The following is an 18,604-nucleotide window of genomic DNA, read 5'->3' as shown; positions in this document are numbered from 1 at the left end:
GAGTTTGCCGTGGCAGCCTGGGGCTGTATTGTACACAAGGGAGAGTTTGACATAGTCACGTCCTGTCTAAACAATCTATCGGAGTACAGTAAACATGTTATATAGCAAAGCAAGATGGTATGCTATAATAAGAAAGGTATTTTATTGGTTAGGATGTTTAATTGCAGAAAACACTCAACCTACTTTGAGCAGAAAGGGTTTAATAAAGATTATTAGGTTGCATATGGAATTTCTAGATATGTCATGGAAGCAAAGTTGGATGTTATGCAGCCAAGAGAATTGTCCAACCATACTGCAGAACTACTTAGTGATATCATATGATATTTGTCTGACTTACTTCACTTAGTATGATAATCTCTAGGTCCATCCATGTTGCTGTAAATGGCATTATTTCATTCTTTTTGATGGCTGAGTTATATTGGGTTGTATATATATACACCACATCTTCTTTATCCGTTCATCTGTCGATGGACATTTAGGTTGCTTCCATGTCTTGGCTATTGTAAATCGTGCTGCTATGAACACTGGGATGCATGCATTTTTTGAATTAGAATTTTCTCCGGATATATGCCCAGGAGGGGGATTGCTAGATCATATGGTAGTTCTATTTTTAGTTTTTTAAAGAACCTCCATACTGTTCTCCATAATGGCTGTACCAGTTTACATTCCCACCAGCTATATATATATGTGTGTGTGTGTGTGTGTGTGTATATATATACATATATATTTAAATTGTTGAACTTTCCCATGAATTAGGGCAGTGCCTGGTATGTAGTACAGTTCAATATTTGTTGAATGAATGTAATCAATCAATGGCAGATTCATAATGAGGACATACTGTGAAATAAAGAAATGTCTAGTTAAGTGGTAGATGATTTTTTACTTCCATATCTCTGGGTCCCCACCCTATCACTCAATCCATGAAAAATTTGCTAAGGAAATCACGAAAAGTATGTGTACCACATGAAACAATGTGTTCACCAGCACTAGATATAGAATAGCACGGTTTAGAGACCAAACAGGTGGCCAATTACACCTCCATACACTTTGTTAACCACTGACAGTTTATATGGCATTTTCACATTCATCTTCTATCCATATACTCACAACACTAAAAATCAGCTGGGCATATTATCCTCATTTTAAACATGAGGAAAGTGAAGTTTAGTGAAATAAAGTTACTTCACTTAGTCACACGGCAAGAAGGTGGCAAGTGAGGACTTCAAAGGCATCTGAGAAACTCTCAAATTCTTGGCCTTTTCCCATCACACCAGGCACATGGACCCTAAATGCATTGTCAGAATGGAGCTCATTACCTACGCCCTCTCTCTTTTTCTCGTAGTTGAACAGCTGCACCAAAATAACCAGTAACTTTTGGGTTGGTGCAGCTGCTGAATTCAAGAGAAAATGATCTGGAATTTGTAGTGTGTGCTTGGTGTGGAAGCACCTTCTTGTCAGTGTCTGATGTGTGAAATTGCCCAGTGTTTGGATTAAATGTTTGCATTCAGAACACAACGTTGTTCAGACTGATTGAAGGACACATTCTGCTGGTGGAAAGAAATCTGGTGGCGTGTGAACATGGATGAGGACTCTGAGGAAGTTCCTTTATCAACAGGTGCAACACTGATGTCTTATGTTTAAACGATTTGTGTGCATTTCTTGAGAAGGCGTCATTTGGAGGATCCAGAGGAGATTTCCTTTCCTTAATGCAGCTGTGATCTTGGTCAGATGGAAGGACAATCCTTCTGACGAGCGTCAAGGAAGACCTCCTGGACAGGTTTCCCAGAGTATTTGTAGCTCTCCAGCCCCTGAGAGAGAGAAAAGACGGGAGTGAGGGTCCTCCAGCCCAGCCCTACAGACACAAGCCTGGAGACAGCAAAGTACTGTTATTGTGAAGACTGGAGACTGAAGTCTAAAGGCTTAAAAGTCAGTGTTTCTGGGAAAGTTAGTTCCCCTGATTCCAGTTGCCTGGCACCTGAGAACAACTGAGAGAGACAGATGGGCTTCATCTGGAAAATGAGAGACTGAGAGATGACAAAGGTATCAAAAGTATAATTAGGCAGTGTTTAATGGTTCCTACAATAGACAGTTCAAATAATAACATATATTCTATAAAAAGTAGAAAACAGGGAGCTTTTAACATAACATAATATAATTCAGTGGCATAGATATATTGATATTTATAAAAGAAATTACTAGCACAATGTTGGTAATGAGAGGGGCCCTATATCCTCTGGACCTTGCACACATAACATTAATGGAAGATTTAGGCAATTATCTGCACAACTGAAAAGTTTCTGTGTCACCTCAGTTACTGGAGCTCTCAGGTGGAAGGTTTCTGAACCTAGATCATCACCATAATCTGCAGGGCTCTTTTTACTTTGTGTGGGTAAATATAACCATATGACAGTGTGTTTGTTCTCCTGGCAAAAAAAAAAAAAAACAAACACTTTTGGCCCAAGCTCCTCTCACCTGAATGGCTTTTTTTCCAAAATAAAGATGCTCACATTTTACCCCTAGAGATTCTGATTCAGTAGATTTGGATGAGGCTGTAGAAATCTAAGTTGGAAGCAGCTTGCAGGGTAATTTTGATTTTCAGCTAACTTTGGGATGCACAAAACCACAGCGTCCTTTTCCTGGGCTGTGGTATGTAGTGGGCTGTTTAAACAAAGTCCAGTTTTCATTTGCTTTCTTATTATTTTCCTAGCTGTGCTGATCACCAAAAAATTCCACTTATTTGAAAGGTCCAGTTTATTGGATTTCTCTGTGTTAACACAGTTCTGTACTTTCCACTGGATTTTGCCCCCCTTGGAATGTGAGAATTTCACATGGAATTGTCTATGCAGACTCCAGCCTCTAACATCTGCAGCTTCAACGTATCATGGCTCTAGTCTTATGAGAGGACACATCACAGCCTCATATTTTTTCTAAACCTTAAAAAAAGGTTACCTGCATTTTCATGATTTTTCCCTTTTCAGTTTGATATTTCTATTGCCATTAAGAATAGAAAGGGGGTAGGGATAAATTAGGAGTATAGGATTAACAGATACACACTACTATACATATAGTATATATATATATATATATATTATAATGGAACCTATAATGAAAAAGAATCTGAAAAAGAATATATATATATCAGTTTGCTGTACACCTGAAACTCACACAACACTGTAAGTCAACTATACTTCAATTTAAAAAAAAGAATAGAAAGGCTGTGTCCTCCATGAAAAGAAAAAAAATAAATAAAAGAAAGGGTACATTGATGTGCCTCCTGAGAAAATAGCAGATCATGAACAAGGGCAACTTTGAGTGGGATTTCAGTCTTACTCAAAAACAACAACTCTCTTTACTCAGCAAAGAGCACAATGTTCAACCTTTTCATGGAAGGATTAAGTATTCTTTTCAAAGCAATATATCAAAAACCGCACACAATGGAAACATTCCCTCTCACTCGGGCATCAAAGAAGAGAGAACTTGCATACAGACTTTCTCAAATGAAATCTTTTCATTTGCAGCCTCAGATATGTTCTCTGGGGATCATTGACTTAAAACCATGAAGAGGATGAGGGGCCATCATGCCATTTCCATTAAAAGCAGTTGTAGAGGCCATTTTCCCATTTTCTTTCTCTTCCTCCTTATTTTGCAGTAATTCTTGCATTCCAATAAAATGAGGCTTCCTACAATAGGCCAGACAACACTGTTCTTCCTTAGCCCTAATGCCAGTTGCTTTTCAAGTGGGTGGTGGGATAACTAAGAACATTTGTTATTGGGGCAGAGTCTTCAAGACTTATTAAAACAAAGTATTCTGCTCTTTCTTTTTGTGGGGATTTTTTTCTCTATAAAATTTAATTTAATTTCTTTTGGGAGAGGACCAGTGGTCAGTTAAAATTCACATCACTCCATCTACACAACCAAAGTGAAACAGGAATAGAGACTTTTCCATTTAACACAGAGTTCTGTTTGGTTGACCTTATCCTGTGTACTAGGAAATGCACAGGGAAGTGTAGCGCTATAAATATTTGTATATATTTTGTTGTTGTTCACCACAACTCATACCAGGTTGTGGCACGCAGACTTCTAAAATGATTCCCAATGGTCTGTGCCTCGTAGTATTCATGCCCTTGTGTAACACCCTCGCCTCTTGTGTGAGCTGAACCAAATGAGTAGACATGGCAAAGGTGATGGGTTGTCACTTCCACAGTTAGGTTACAAAGGACTGTGACTTCCTTTTTGCCAGCACTCTCTGTCATGGGCACATTCTGTTGTTATGTTGTGAGATGCTCTATGGAGAGACCTACAGGGCAAAGAATGAATGGAGACCTCCGGCCAATAGCTCAGGAGGAATGGACTCTAGCCAATAATCAGCAAGGAACTGAATCCTGCCATCAATCCCAGGAGTGAACTGGATACAGATCCTTCCTAGTGGAGCCTTGAGATGACTGTAGCCTTGTGAGAGACCCAGAGAGAGCCAGAGGACCCAGTAAAGCCCTGCCTGGGTTCTTGACCCATAGAGACTGCATGATAATAAATGTGTCAAGCTGTTGTTTCGAGATAATTCGTTACAGAACAATAGATAACTAATATACATGCAATGTTTTTGTAAATGCTATCTTTGAATGTATACATACAGAAAAATACATAAATCATAAGGGCACAGTTCAATGAATTTTTATAAAGGGAACACACACATATAATTACCATCCAAATAATAAAGTAGAACATTGCCAGTGTCTCAGAAGCCTCTCTGTACCCCTCAGATCATGAATCCCCTTCCTGAGATAAGCATTGTTTTGATTTCTGTCATTATAGATTAATTTGCTTGTTCTTGGGTTTTATGCGTTGGGAATCAAGCATTATATACTCTTTCGTACCTGCCTTTTTTTTTCTCTAATCATTATGTTTTTGATGGTCATCCCTGTTACTTCAAGTAGCAGTATTTCATTTATATTTATTGCCATATATCACAACTTTTAAAAGCCATTCTACTGTAGATGGACAGTTGGGTTTTGGTGTTTATTTTTGTTTTCTCACTATTTATTAGAAATAATGTTGCTATGAACATTCTTATCCATGTCTTTTGATACATATATTTTGCATCACAGTTGGGAAATGAATTTGTAGATCAATGGTTGAGTATTTTCTCTGCTCTAGTAGATACTACTTAATCATTTTCCAAGGTGGATGTACCAATTACAATAATATAAGCGGTGTATGAAAGTTTGAACCCCTCTCATCCTAATCCATGCATGGTATTCTCAAGTTTATTTTGAATTTTAGCCAGTCTTGAGGATATACAGTAGAATCTCATTATAGCTTAGTTGGTATTTTTCTAAAAATAAATGATGTTAAGCACTTTTTATATATTTATTGACTTTTCAGTATTTTCATTCATAAAATATCAAGATACATTTGTATCCTTCTTTAGTAAAATTTTTATCCTCTTTAAAGTAATATCAAGATATATTTTTTTAAAATATGGATATTCAGTTTACCCAGCACCATTTGTTGCAAGATTGTTATTCCTACTTCATTGCAGTGGCATTGTATGTGTATCCTAAGGCTGCCCTAACAAAAATACCATAACTGTTTGGCTTTTAACCACAGAAATTTATTGTCTCACAGTTCTGGAGGCTACAAGTCCAAAATCAGGTTGTCAGCAGGGCCGCGCTCCTGTAGCAGAGAAGCCTTCGCTGCCTCTCTCTAGCTTCCGATGGTTTACTGGCAATTTTTGTCATTCCTCAGCATGCAGCCACAGCACTTCGATCTCTGCCTCTTCATCACATGGTTTTCTCCCACCATGTCTGTGCTCAAATGTCCCTCTTCTTATAAGGACACCAGTGATACTGGATTAAGGGCCCAGCCTACTCTTAGAAGATTTCATCCTAATTATATCTGTAACTTCCCCCTTCCCAAATCAGTTTACACTGAGGTACCAGGAGTTAGGACTTTAATATATATTTTCGTTGTGGGGGGACACAGTTCAACCCATAACAGGTGTTTTTGTCATCAATCAAGTGATTGTATATGTACGAGCCTGTTTTGGACTTTCTGTTCTTTTCCGGGGCCTTCTATTCTTTTTCCATTAGACTATTAGTCTATGTTTAGGTCATAACTACAGTGTTTGAATTACTGTAACTTGAAAATAAATCTGCATATCCCAGTCTATCTTGAATTTCCTATGTGGGATAACTTTCTTTCTACCTAAAGAATTCCCCTTACCATAGTTTTGGTGTGTGTATGCTGGTAACAAATTCTCTGAAAACAACTTTATTTTCTCCTCACTTTGTGTTTTAAAATTTTTATTGGAGTAGAGTTGATTAACAATGCTGTATTAGTTTCAGATGTACAGGAAGGTGAATCAGTTATATATATACATATATCCACTCTTTTTTAGATTCTTTTCCCGTATAGGTCATTACAGAGTATTGAGTAGAGTTCCCTGTGCTATACAGTAGGTCCTTATTAGTTATCTATTTTATATATAGGAAATATATATAGAATTCCAGGTTGACACTTCATTTTAAAGATACAAGGACATTCTCTTGGCTTCTAGACTTTCTGTTGAACAGGCAAGTAGGAATTTTATTGTTGCTCCTTTAGAGGTAATGTGTCTCTTTTCTCTGGCTACTTACTGGAATTTCTCTCTGTCTTTGCTATTCCACAGTTTTACTCTGATGCTCAGGTATGAATTTCTTAGTAGTTACCTTTCTTGGAATTTCCGGAGTTTCTTGAAGTGGTTGGATGCCTTTCATCAGTTTTGGATATTTAATATGAATATTTAAATATGCAATTTTGGATATTTAATATGAATATTTAAATATGCAATATTTGATAAATATTCAGATATTATCTCTGCCTTACCTTCTTTCCCTTCAGTTTTTTAAAAAAGATGTATTTATTATTTAGTTATTTTGTTTATTTTTTGGCTGCATCGGTTCTTAGTTGTGGCACACGGGATCTTTGTTGAGGCACGCAGGATCTTTCTTTGCTGCGTGCGGGCTTCTCTCTAGTTGTGGCTTGCGGGTTTTCTCTCTCTCGTTGAAGCGCGTGAGCTCAGCAGTTGGAGCACGCGGGCTTAGTTGCACCACAGCATGTGAGATCTTAGTTCCCTGACCAGGGGTCGAACCTGCGTCCCCTGCATTGGAAGGCGGATTCTTAACCACTGGACCACCAGGGAAGTCCCTCCCTTCAAATTTGAGAGTCCAATGACGTGTTTGTTAGACCTTTTCTCTGTATCCCATCTGCCTTTAATGCTCTTTTCTATATACACCATCCTTCTTTCTCACTGTGCTCCAATCTGGATATGTTCTAAAGACTTGTACTCTGGCTCAAAAAAAATCTCTCTTCTGCTGTATCTAATCTTCTGTTAAACCCATCTAGTGAGTTCTTAGTTTTTGTAATTTTATTGTTCAGTTGTAGAATTTCCATTTGGGTCTTTTTTTTTCTTTTAACCATGTGGCAGACCCCATGTTATATGCTTTATATTTATTACCTCCTTTGAATCCTTGTGAATACCATATGAGGAAAGTACTGTTAGTATCTATATTTTCAGAGAAGGAAAACAGCGGCTCAAAGAGAGATGAAAATAGCCAGTGCGTTGATGAGACTGGAATTCAAGTCCAGGAAGTCTGACCCAGGATGAGCTTTCATAGCTACTAAGTCACATTTCTCCTAGGAAGTGCATGAATAAGATAATTATGGTAGCTAACATCTCTGTAGGGCTTACTAGATGCCTAATGTTTTTCTGAGCACTTTGCATATATTGACTTATCCGATCCTCACTATGACCTTGGAGTAGGTACTATTACTATTGCCATTATACAGATGAGAACACTGAGGCTCAAAGAAAAGGTAAAGCTTGTCCAGGTTTCACAGCTGCTAAGTGCAAGTTAGGATTCCATCTAAGGAAGTATGTCACCAAAGCTCATGCCCTTGACTGCTACACCAAACTGCCTCCTGGCAAAATCAGAGGAGAAATAACTCTTCGGATTGAGATACAGCACAGGTGAGGGAGAAAATGACACCCCAAATCTGATCATGGTAAAAGTAAATGGAGTGCTTAGAAACAGAGTGCAAAGAAAGGTGCTTTGGCAAGGCAAAGTGGGTACAAAATTATGAGTTTGATATAGGACAAGGAGGAAAAGGGCAATACAGAGGACAGGACACATTAAACTATGAATAAGTATATGGTGCATACGGCTTGGGAGAGAGCATTCTTCGGCATGTGGTTTGCACAGTCCTAATGTGGGGGGCACAGCTGTCAGCAGCGGGGTAAGAAGAACCAGAGGCTGTTTAATGCTGAGTCCTGGCAGGTCCTTAAGGTCAGGAGATTCTGACCACAATGGCAGTGGTGAAGATCTGGTTGATAATTGCTAGGTTTGAAAGATAAGTATCAGGCAAAGATGTGGTCAGGATGGTCCACAGGGGTCCCAGCAAAGCAGTGGGAATCTGAAAACTGGAACTGAAGAAGCGGGGGTAAACTCTGTTAACTCTGGGCTGTAATTACCAAACCACTTCCCAGCCTTTCTCAAAACACAGAGATATATATTTAATAAGTGTGTTGGGGAGTTTACAAAAGGCATTTTGTTTGTAATAAGTGACATTAGGCAGTTTCCCTGTCAGCAAATAGGACTGCCATTTCTATTCCTGTGCTGCTACATGTAACTAAATTGCTCCTTTTATGTAACCCAGTTTGAGATTCCTATAAACGCTGGGGATAAAGAGCTTGTTTTTTGGTTTTCTTCAGACAAACCACATGAAGAACCCAGGCACCAGAGTGGCATCTGGGCCCCTCCCCCATCGGGGAAATGCAGAACTGAAAACGACTTGTAGTAAAAGGATTAATGAAGGAACGCATACGTCTCTGCCAATTAGCCTTTCTCAAAAAGGCAGAGTAGAAAGGACCCTCCTCCTCTTTAGTAAAGCACTCCAACATTTAGCATCCTGTATCGTTAGAAATGCCCAAATCTAAATCTTTTTTTTGTTAAAATTGAAGCTTTCCCCCCCGTTCTCAAGGGAAACAAACAGATTGCATGTCCAAATTTGATTCCTCCTTTAATCTCACTCATATTCTCTTTCTTCATAGCCCACAGCATGGTTTGCAACCATATACTTATACATGTATTTATTTGTTTACTGCCTCTCTCTGTCCTCATTTACGGTTTAGTACCCCAAGGGCAAGGAGCATGTCTGCTTTGTTCACCATTGCATGCCGGGAGCACAGTTCTGTGCCTACTCCGTAGTGGGCTGTCAACAGATATTTGTTCAATACATAAATGGGAGAGAAGCTAAGGTGTATAATGTTGAATCTACCCTAGTTCTTTGTCTAATGCCAGTGCCTACAGTGGGCATTTAATGTCTGCCGCTGCCATGTTAGATGCAGTCAGTAAGTCATCCTACTTTTGCCTCAGCTCCCTTCATTGCATCTCCAGAGATTGTTCAAAATAATACTTCAAAGTCTCTCACTTTGCCTAGTGAAGCCCCTAACTAGCCTTTTCTCTTATCAGTCAATCTCACACAATTGTAACAGTTTAAGCTTTAAAGTTACCACATTCAAGGCTAGAATGAACTGATGAGGTACTGGATTAGAGCTGGAGACATGATTATGAACTCATGGTTAGCTTAATATAGACACTGTAGGATCCATATAGAAACAATTATAGAAATGTGTGTATATATAGTTAGTATACATACATTTGTTTCCCAGATCTGTCTGCTAAGAGGGACTAAAAGCAGTTATATCCCAATATCAGCAAGTAAAACCTCCACCCAGATCTTGGTTTCTAATACTTTTCTCCAATAAAATGAATCAGTAATCTGTGGAGAAATGACTGGTCCTAAGGCTTGGTTAGGGAATATACAAGGTAAGCTCAGTCATCTTGTAGTACCAGAAAATGAGGAAGTGCTCAAAGAAAATGGCATGAGTATCTCAGAGGGACATAGGAGTCTACTGAAAGAGAATTCAGAGACCAGAGATGGTACAACTCATGGATCAAAATACATAAAGTAGCACTGGCAATATAAGGCAAAATATATAATAAATATCCATCAGCCCATAGTCTAAACACATGATTGAATAAATAAATAAAGTGAGGGGGGAGACGAATTTATACAGAAGAATTCCAAATAATTTGTATAGATACTCTGCCCTCAAGGAGATGGAGCGTAACACCCCATTCTTTAAACGTGGGCTACACTTAGTGACTTGCTTCTAAACATTACAGTAAAGAGAAACCTGATACACACCACCCTAGCCAGGTTATCAAGATTAACATCATCAGTATTAAGTCATGTTGATAGCACGAGTCCTTCATGTGATTTGTTGAGAATGGCACCTTACCTCTCTGGGCTTTCTCCCAAATCAATAACCTCAGTCTAATCATGAGAAAAACACCCAACAAATCCCAACTGAGGGATATTCTACAAAATACATGACCAGTACTCCTCAGACTGTCAAGGTCATCACAAACAAAGTCTGAGAAATTGTCACAGTCCAGGGAAACTTAAAGAAGCAAAATGAATACAGGTAATATGGTCTCTTGGATGGTATTCTGGAACAGAAAAATTCCATTAGGGGAAAATACAAATAATGTATGGAGCTTAGTTAATAATAATGTATCAATATTGGTTCAGAGCAGGAGTTTAACAGCAGAAAGAGTGAAAGATGCTCCTATTCCGGATATGTCATGACAGTATGGTCAGCAGGATTTGATGATAGATTTGATCTGCAGAATGAGAGGGAGGGCGGAATCAAGGATATTTCCAAGGGGTTTTGCCAAAGCAGCTGGGTGAAATGGAGGTACCATTTACTGAGATGGGAACAATGAAAAAAGAGTAGGTTTGAGTGGCACAATTAAGAGTCTGTTTTAACACTGTGGCAGAGATAACTCACTGTCCACAAAATCTGCCCTCCTTCCATAGAGCAGAGTTGTATTAGCAAAGCAGCTGCCCGGCCAGAGCCCACCTTTCACAATCCCCTGTGCCATGTGCCAAGTCTCACCAATACAATGTAAGTAGAAATGATTGTATCTCTCATTGGCCAAGGCTTTTATGGAATAGATGTGCCTTCTCCAGATTCTCTTTCCATTTTCTCGGCTGGATGCAGAGGACATTGAAGTCCTAGGGAATAATGAGCCACAAGCATAATGATCTTGGTTCCCTGAATCACCACATGGAAGAAAGCTCCCCAACAACCCAGGAACAGGTGCATTAAACAGTTACTGGAACCAGCCAAAGAATTCTACTGTGTTAAGCCGCTGATGTTTTGGGTTTCTTCTTATTCTTCTCTTCTACCTCTTCCTTCTCCTCCTAGAATTAACCTAACTAATACAGAAATATAAATATTGAAATGTCTCTTAGACATAAAAGTGAAAGTGTCAAGCTGGCATTTAGATACATGTTAGGTGATCAATTTGTTTTGTTGATGGGGTTATTACCAGAATGTTATTTCAAGGAAGTGTGGAACTGAGTGTAGTATAACTGAGCTCTAAAAAAATTCCATAGATCTTTCATTAGAGCCTATAAAATGAGAGGAAAAGAGATCTCTGGTTTGGTCATCAGGCCATTTAGATGACAGCAACTGGTCAAAAAACTGGATGTAAAGAATCCTGACTGATCATTGTGTGTCTTGATGGGTGTTTCTGGTGCCATGTTGTGGGAGCTCTGAATGGATTCTGTTCCTCTTATTTATCTATGTCTTAGATGGAAATACAGAGGATAGCCTCATAGTCTCCACTGATGACAGGGAGATCAAAAGTTTTGTAATTCGCTGGACAGCAGGATTAGAATATAACATTATTTAACAGATTTGAACAGTAGTCTGACTCTAACAAGATAAAATGGAACAGGGCCTCCAAAGACGAATGCCCAAATATAGGACGGTGGAGACTTGTCTTAGCAGAAATATGTGTGAAAAACAATTAATGGATTATAGACACCAGTTAGTGCAATTTGAGTAAAAACAAAAAGTGGCAGCTATGAAAGTTATGCCACTTTAATCTGCTCTAACAGAAGCATAGTATGCTTATTCAGGAAAGGAATATTCTTTTCTCATACTGCACTTAATAGATGATACTGGGAGCATTGAATGCTACGTATCCACTATATATTTCATATGGTCATATGATATATAATATAAATGCACAATATATGATGTTCTACTTTAAATGTTTCATCTTGAATGGAATATAGACAAAGTAAAGAGTGGTAACTATAAAAATAGTATCTAGTAACTTCTGAACATTTGATACATGCCAAGTATCATGCCAAGCATTTTACTTACATTCCTTAATTTAACCTTCCTAGTCCCTTAGGATCTAGGCATGATAATTATCCTCCAGTTTACACATGAGGAGATCAAGGCTCTGGAAAATTGAGTGACTTACACAAAGCCAGACAACTAATAAAAGATGAAGCCAAGATTCAAATCTAGGCAAACTGACTGTAGGGCTCACTCTCTTACCCACTTCCCTGTGGAACTGAAGATGCTGGTCTCTGAGGATAAGATGAAAGAACAAGGAGTAAACTGGCTCAAGGACAGGCTGACTTGAAGAATATGATACCTGTCCCCAGATAGTGGAAGTTCTCTCAGGTGGAAGAAAGGTTGAACTTGGGCCCAAAGGAGAATGTACGAAAGCCTTAAGGAAGCAAGTTTAACTTAAATTAAAAGAATGATTTTCTAACAAAAAGAACTGTTCTTGATAATAAAGATTGTCTCGAAAGACAGTCTTACCGTCATTACTCAAGGTATTCAAAAGAGAAAGAATGTGGAGGGAATGGTTTTTACCAACCATGGGTATTTCCCAATTATTAGTTGCTGAAATTAATTTAGTAGGATATCAACAGTATAATTTTAAAATGAAACAGAAAATGTAGAAGAGAAATTATTCAAAGTACAACATTTGCGAAACTTGATTTGTTTGATGTATGTGCATGTGCTCACTGAGTTGTGAAAATGTTATTAAGTAGGTATGAAAGCTGCTGGCTAAATAATTGGTCTCCAAACCTTGGCTGGTCTTTGAATCAGGGCTGTTCTTGATAAAGTTATCTCTGGTATTTAGTAAATAGAGAAACATATAAGCAACATGCTAGGTTTTTCATTAAGCTAGATTTATTCGATTTAAATGGTCTTCCTTTAGTCTGAGATTATGTCCTTCTAAATATATCACTGTCAAAGTGTCCTTTCTTTTTTTAAAATGAAGGATGGTAAATAGTATTTCCAAACATGGCCACATTGCCCATTCCACATGACCTTTTTCAGTGTAGACTTTGTCACTGTTCCATCAAAAGGTAGAATCTGTTTTGCATCCCCTTAAATCTGGCCTGGCCCTATGACCTGTATTCAGTAACGGAACACAGCAGAAGTGATGCTGTTTAACTTCCAGGACTTGGATTTAAGAGATCTGTAGCTTTTGCTCTCATTTCATAGACTGCTTCCTCTTGGAACCCAGTACTGTCTAGTGAGGAAGCCCGAGTAGCCAGGTGGAGAGGTCCATGTGAAGGAGAAGCAATGCCCTGGGCTGACAGCCCCTGCTAACTGCCAAGCTGACATGTAAATGAGGCTGCTTTTCCAACTCTTCCAGCTGAAACCATGTGAAGTATGCATTCTCAGACAACCTACAGAATTGTGAGAAATAATAAATTGCTGTTGTTGTGAGCCATTAGGTTTTGGGGTAGTTTGTTCTGTAGCAATAGATAATGAAAGCAATAGATCCTAGCCAATTGCCTGACTTTTTGTTTTATTCACTCTTGGCAAAATAAAAATGGACAATCTAAAGTATGTCTCTTGCTTTATTTTTTTTTTAACTTTTTGGTTCTATGAGATTGGGCCCATGGTTGCCCCTGTACTAGGATTGACCTTCCTTTCAATCCTGAGACACTAGGAGATGTCCCTTCCTTTGTGAAACTTCTCCAAATACTCTTAATGGAATAAACAGTCTTTTCAATTATTGTTTCATAAAACTAGGACCTAAAACTATTTTAGGGTTTCTCACACCATTGTGTAAGAATCTACACTTCCATTTGGTGAACTGCTTGAGGACAGGAGCTCTGTCTTATCCATCCTAGTTTCCTCAGCATCTGTATTAGCACTGGGCATGTAGTGTGTGCTTAATAACTTAGTGGAACTGAATTTTATCTTCTTTTTAGAAAAATTCTCTGTAAACATCTTTTGTTGCTCTCAGTTACCAGCATGCTAGGGGAGAGTATCCTATTAAATACATAGGTGCTTATCTGATGGAAATGTAACAAGGAGAGAATAAAAATGTTGAAGAAGGCTACAGGAAAAGGGAAAATCATGCATATGTAAGGGCTGGTATGGTCATTGCTGTTAAGTATGTCCCTAAATATCAAATTACTGTAGTACCAGAAACAAATGCATATTATTCTGTGTAAACACTGAAGAATTTCTGCAAGAACTTGAAGCAAATCCTAACTAGCAAGAGCCAATTCTTTTAACCTAAAGCTTCCTGTTGGCACAAAAGAATCAACTAAAGGAAGTTTGCCATACTGATACTTATATTCCCGACTAGGTGGATGTATTGTATCCTTTGCTCATGTCCTACTTTTCACACGAGACCTAAAACAGAACAATTTTATTTGATATTTTTAGGTGTTAAATATTGTAATTGAACCAATAGTAATTAAACCATCCACCAGTTATACTAGAACCATTTACTGATTATAGCAGTTAGTTATGATTTAATCATTTAATTAAAACACCTATTTTCAAATGACTGAATATATGATTGATCAAAACATTTACTGTAATTATTCACTGCTGTGAGTTCCTTGCTACTGATACAGGTTACTAACAGCCACTTGAAAGATTGCTAGAAGTTGACTATCAAGGGGGAAAAGAGGACTTAATGAATGTTGTAACATTCATTTTATGTCCACAGATACTTCTCTTCAGAAATTGTGTCTGTGATAATGGTAACCTGGACTTTATCACTGAGTACATCTTCAGTTGCATGGATTTACATGGTGTTCGAACAACTGAATTGCTCAAATTGCTGAATCTGTGTAAAGCTGTATTGAATCTATTTTTCTCCCTGATTGAAAATGAGTAATTTTTAACATAGCTAAAAAAAAAACTTTGTAAAAATTAAGTTCTCCTAGCAAATCGTAAACTTTTAAGATTTTTTCGTCCTTTATTAAATGAGTGCAAAAGATCCATTGTTTTGATCTAAAATTTTAAGATTTTAAGAGGAAAATGATTATGAACTGGAGAACACTTTAATTCTGTGGTTTGGTTCCATATTATCACAAGATCTGAGAGCATCATTGTAACATTCCTCCCCAAAGAGTTCATTCATAAAGAAACCAAAAGGAGAGGAAGTGGGGAGATCATTGGGCAAGTCTTATTTTTGTAATAAACCGTAGGTTAGTTTTGACTTTCTTGGATCTGATGATCCTCATCATAAGAAGAAACATCTTTAAAAAATTAGGAGGATTGTGGTTGTTGAGTATAGGAATTCCCGGTCCCATTTCAATGAATTAAACAAGCATTTTCTTAAAAGGGAAACGGGAAACATTTTCATTTTAGATATTTTTCAATTTTTCATCCACATTTTATTTGCTCTTAGGGCCACTGGATGTGCTAAAGCCAAGAATCATTTCTAGAGTCTGGTCCCATGAGTTTGGAGTTGGGAGTTTGTGAATATATTTTTAAAGATATTTTATTTGTGCATAAATTCTGATCTAGCACATGATAATCTTTTGGCATTATCAGGCAAATGTCATCACTCTTCATTAATATTCTTTTGGTTGGATGACATTACATATCTTGTACATTGAATTTAGTATTATATTAAATCAAGGGAAGTGAAAAAATAATTCCAGAAGTGAAAATGAAGCTAAAATGACAGCTGTTAGGTGTGGAGGGATCACCAAGGAGTTCCGTAAAAGGATAATACACAACATGCAAATATGGAAAAGGCAGGTGTTCTATGGTGTTCATATCTGAAAGGGCTCATGTAAGATTCTTCTGTAACTTCAAAAAGGCAGACAGAGATCACAACTATTGAAAGAGAAATTCTTGATTGGGAATTAGTAGTAGAGTAACTGAACAAGGTCTAATTAACCATTGTTTTCATAAACACTAAGAACTGATCAGAGATAACTTCAGGAGCTGAAGACCCTCGGAGTCCTTGCAGTCTTCCTAGTTCCTCTGCCCACACTCAGCAGGCTTCTACCTAGGATGCTCACCATCATATCCCCTCAACACACAAGGGCTACATGAATGCTAACCTCCTCCAGTACCATGCTCACTGGGAATTGAAATTTGGGTTTTCTAGAAGTGCCAGTGGCCTCTAAATTTTTACCTGGATCGCTGCCTTCTATCAGAGCACAGTCCTCCCTTGTTCCTTAGCACTCCGTGTTCTAGTTGTTTCATTGATCCGTCCTAGAAGTGCAGAAGCCACAGAATTCAGTCCAGGCTCCATTCCTCAGGAACATCAATCACAGTGAGGCTCCCTACACTCCAGTTTAGCCCTTAGGAAACTACCCTAGACTCTAGCTCCCCACCCCAGAGATCTGCAAGGAGAGACCCAAGGCATTACCTACAAAGCATCATCTGCATGAGCTAAGAACTTTCATTAGAAAGTAATTAAACGTTCTATACTCCCCAGGATCATGTGATGATTCTGATTGCCATTCTCACTTACCAGATTTCTACCATCCCAACGTTCACTCTTACACCCACACCCTGTAGACCCCCAGCTAGTATCGCTGGTGAAGATGGTAGAGGTGAAATACAGCTCAGATGAGGAAAAGATATGAACTTAGAGATAAACAGTGGGCCGTGATAACCAATTGGGTTAAGAATGTGAATACAGAATACAAAAAGGATGGTAAAGGTGAAATGAATAAAGACAAAGATAGATGACTTTGGTTTTAAATGACTACAAGTTTAAAATGACTCCTTTCTGGATTAAGACAAGATATGAACAGTTAAGTGAAAAGAGATTTGGATTCCAGACAAGGGAGGTGTAGGAGACAGATAGGATGTAATTATGATATGATTTTAAATTGCAGTAAATGTAAGGTCAACCTAGGATACTTTCCCACAATGTCCCCAAGCTATGGGAGGTGCAAGAGAGATACAGGAGTAAAATATCCATGGTCAAGAGCAATTATGCTTTGCTCTCAAACCCGGAAAACATCAAAGAGTAAATAATTGAAGAGTGACTCAGAAATTAGAGCTATGGCTCCCAATAGCTGGCCCTGGACAAGAGCCAAGTATACATGCTGTATCCTCCACTAGAGCGTAAGTTCCTGAGGGCAGTTATGACCCTGTTTAATGTTATGTGATGGTTAAACCGTGGGCTCTGGGGTCAGATCACCTAGATTTGTGTCCCAGACAAACCCCTTAATAGATTTGTGTCCTTGGGCAAGTCAGCCAATCTGAGTCTCAGTTTTTTCATCTGTGAGTTGAAATAATAATAACAGCAGTAACAACAACAACAATAATGCTACCTACTTTGTAGGGTGGGATTATAAAGAACAAGTGAGAAATACATGTAAAACACCACAATGATTAGTAGCAACACAATAAATCTTAGCTATGATTATTATCCTTTGTAAATCCAGTGATACGTAGCACAGTGCGCTCAAAGGGTGGTGCTCAAGCAGACATTTCTTGAATAAACTGAACACATAAATGAATGAATGAGTCTCATCAGGCACCTTAGAAATGGAATGTTACATAGAACAAGCCTCAGGATCTCCAGGGCAGAGGACGGAATCAGTGATGGCCAGAGGTCACGGCTCTTAAATTCCCAACCTTAAACTGGCTTCCTACCATGTAATGATTCTGCAGATTTTATTTGATTTCCTTTCTTTTAGGATTTACTATGTCCCAAAGTCATCTTGGGCCCTTTGTGGACTGTTTTGAGGAAGACCACCCCAGAGTTTTACAACACAAGGCTTTGTTTTGAGAAATCTTACGTAGTTTTCCACTTCCAGCATTTGAGAGGAGCCCTGCATCAATGTGAATCTTCTTGCATCTTGCCCTTCCTGTGGATTGCCAGGGAGACATTGTAGGTCCAAAGAACATATCGTGTGCTTTACTGTCAAAGCCATGACTCAGATTTTTCCAAAGGTGATTTCTCATTAATATAAGATATTAAAATAAAAGACATCGATTTGTTCATAAAATGCTTTCACAAGCTTTTTACTTATAGTTTAAAAGAACATTGTTTCCTACAGCAGAACATAAGCATCTTATATGAGTTTTGTCTAAGTAACATTTAAAGCTTCCTGATCTTTCTTCAGCCTGATCTCAAGTTCAGAACTGAGGTGTCTCCAGGAGAAGAAGAGGGAAAGGTGGCTTAGAACAAGCTCAGCAGATTCTTACAATTTATTCAATAGCCTATAAGGTCCTCTGCATCTGCAATGCGTTTTTGTAAAATATCCGAGAGCTTTGCAGCATAGAAGAAAATCCAGGTATACCTTACCCTTGCTTCCCTATTTTTCCACTAAAATAACAATAAGCAACAGATGAGGGAATTTGTACAAAAACATGCACATGAAGTGCTCACTTCCTTTGCTGATGTTATGCAACTATATGCAACCAAGTGAATCAGCAAAAAAGGAGGGCCGT

The sequence above is a fragment of the Globicephala melas genome, chromosome 14 (genome assembly GCF_963455315.2).
Source record: "Globicephala melas chromosome 14, mGloMel1.2, whole genome shotgun sequence".
Classification (NCBI taxonomy): domain Eukaryota; kingdom Metazoa; phylum Chordata; class Mammalia; order Artiodactyla; family Delphinidae; genus Globicephala; species Globicephala melas.
The sequence above is the reverse complement of the archived record's forward strand: the minus strand, read 5'-3'. Positions refer to the sequence as shown.